We start from the raw sequence: 2,500 nt of genomic DNA, 5'->3' as shown, positions 1-2,500 counted from the left end.
GAAAGAGAGAGCGAGAGAAAGAGAGAGCGAGAGAAAGAGAGAGAGATAGAGAGCGAGAGGAGAGAAAGAGAGAGCGAGAGAAAGAGCGAGAGAAAGAGAAAGCGCGAGAGAAAGAGAGAGCGCGAGAGAAAGAGAGCGCGAGAGAAAGAGAGCGCGAGAGAAAGAGAGCGCGAGAGAAAGAGAGCGCGAGAGAGAGAGAGCGAGAGAAAGAGAGCGAGAGAGAGAGCGCGAGAGAAAGAGAGCGCGAGAGAAAGAGAGCGCGAGAGAAAGAGAGCGCGAGAGAAAGAGAGCGCGAGAGAAAGAGAGCGCGAGAGAAAGAGAGCGCGAGAGAAAGAGAGCGCGAGAGAGAAGAGCGAGAGAAAGAGAGCGCGAGAGAGAGAGCGCGAGAGAGAGAGAGAGCGAGAGAAAGAGAGCGCGAGAGAAAGAGAGCGAGAGAGAGAGCGCGAGAGAAAGAGAGCGAGAGAAAGAGAGCGCGAGAGAAAAGAGAGCGCGAGAGAAAGAGAGCGCGAGAGAAAGAGAGCGCGAGAGAAAGAGAGCGCGAGAGAAAGAGAGCGCGAGAGAAAGAGAGCGCGAGAGAAAGAGAGCGCGAGAGAAAGAGAGCGCGAGAGAAAGAGAGCGCGAGAGAGAGAGCGCGAGAGAAAGAGAGCGCGAGAGAAAGAGAGCGCGAGAGAAAGAGAGCGAGAGAAAGAGAGCGAGAGAAAGAGAGCGAGAGAAAGAGCGAAAGAGCGAGAGAAAGAGCGAGAGAGAGCGCGAGAGAGAGGGAAAGAGAGAGAGAGAGAAAGAGAGAATGAGAGAACGAGAGAGAAAGAGAGAGCGAGAGGAGTGAGCGAGAGAAAGAGAGTGAGAGAAAGAGAGAGCGAGAGAAAGAGAGAGCGAGAGAAAGAGAGAGCGAGAGAAAGAGAGAGCGAGAGAAAGAGAGAGCGAGAGAAAGAGAGAGCGAGAGAAAGAGAGAGCGAAAGAAAGAGAGAGCGAAAGAAAGAGAGAGCGAGAGAAAGAGCGAGAGAAAGAGCGAGAGAGAGAGCGAGAGAGAGAGCGAGAGAAAGAGAGAGCGAGAGAAAGAGAGAGCGAGAGAAAGAGAGAGCGAGAGAAAGAGAGAGCGAGAGAGAGAGCGAGAGAAAGAGAGAGCGAGAGAAAGACAGCGAGAGAGAGAGCGAGAGAAAGAGCGAGAGAAAGAGCGAGAGAAAGAGAGCGAGAGGAGAGAGAGCGAGAGAAAGAGAGCGAGAGAAAGAGAGAGCGAGAGAAAGAGAGCGAGAGATAGAGCGAGAGGAGAGAAAGATAGAGCGAGAGGAGAGAAAGAGAGAGCGAGAGAGAGAGCGAGAGAAAGAGAAAGCGAGAGAGAAAGAGAAAGCGAGAGAGAGAGAGCGAGAGAGAAAGAGAGAGCGAGAGAGAAAGAGAGAGCGAGAGAGAAAGAGAGAGCGAGAGAGAAAGAGAGCGCGAGAAAAGAAGCGCGAGAGAAAGAGAGCGAGAGAAAGAGCGAGAGAAAGAGAGAGCGAGAGAAAGAGAGCGCGAGAGAAAGAGAGCGCGAGAGAAAGAGAGCGCGAGAGAAAGAGAGCGCGAGAGAAAGAGAGCGCGAGAGAAAGAGAGCGCGAGAGAAAGAGAGCGCGAGAGAAAGAGAGCGCGAGAGAAAGAGAGCGCGAGAGAAAGAGAGCCCGAGAGAAAGAGAGCGCGAGAGAAAGAGAGCGCGAGAGAAAGAGAGCGAGAGAAAGAGAGCGCGAGAGAAAGAGAGCGCGAGAGAGAGAGCGCGAGAGAGAGAGCGAAAGAAAGAGAGAGCGAGAGAGCGAGAGAAAGAGCGAGAGAAAGAGCGAGAGAAAGAGCGAGAGAAAGAGCGAGAGAAAGAGCGAGAGAAAGAGCGAGAGAAAGAGCGAGAGAATGAGCGAGAGAATGAGCGAGAGAATGAGCGAGAGAAAGAGAGCGAGAGAAAGAGAGCGAGAGAGAGCGAGAGAGAGCGAGAGAGCGAGAGAAAGAGAGCGAGAGAAAGAGAGAGCGAGAGAGAAAGAGAGTGAGAGCGAGAGAAACAGAGAACGAGAGAGCGAGAGAAAGAGAGAACGAGAGAGAGCGAGAGAGAGAGAGCGAGAGAGAGAGAGAGCGAGAGAGAGAGCGAGCGAGAGAAAGAGAGAGCGAGAGAAAGAGAGAGCGAGAGAAAGAGAGAGCGAGAGAAAGAGAGAGCGAGAGAAAGAGAGAGCGAGAGAAAGAGAGAGCGAGAGAAAGAGAGAGCGAGCGAAAGAGAGAGCGAGCGAAAGAGAGCGAGAGAAAGAGAGCGAGAGAAAGAGAGAGCGAGAGAGAAAGAGAGAGCGAGAGAGAAAGAGAGAGCGAGAGAGAAAGAGAGAGCGAGAGAAAGAGAGAAAGATAGAGATAGAGGACAGAGCGAGAGAAAGAGAGAGCGAGAGAAAGAGAGAGCGAGAGAAAGAGAGAGCGAGAGAAAGAGAGAGCGAGAGAAAGAGAGAGCGAGAGAAAGAGGGAGAGAGAGAAAGAGAGCGAGAGAGAAAGAGAGAGCGAGAGA

At 52.6% G+C, this 2,500-nt stretch overlaps 1 protein-coding gene and 1 pseudogene across 2 annotated transcripts in view; one reads left to right on the top strand and one right to left on the bottom strand.

The window, feature by feature from the left end:
* The window catches only part of rnf6 (ring finger protein (C3H2C3 type) 6), a 305,285-nt gene that overhangs the window by 165,716 nt on the left and 137,069 nt on the right, over nt 1-2,500 (bottom strand). The window lies entirely within an intron of this gene.
* Nucleotides 1,482-2,204, top strand: LOC121284406 (annotated as a pseudogene).

The sequence above is a fragment of the Carcharodon carcharias genome, chromosome 11 (assembly GCF_017639515.1).
Source record: "Carcharodon carcharias isolate sCarCar2 chromosome 11, sCarCar2.pri, whole genome shotgun sequence".
Taxonomy (NCBI): Eukaryota; Metazoa; Chordata; class Chondrichthyes; order Lamniformes; family Lamnidae; genus Carcharodon; species Carcharodon carcharias.
Note: the sequence above shows the minus strand (reverse complement) of the source record. Positions and strands in the feature narration are given on the sequence as shown.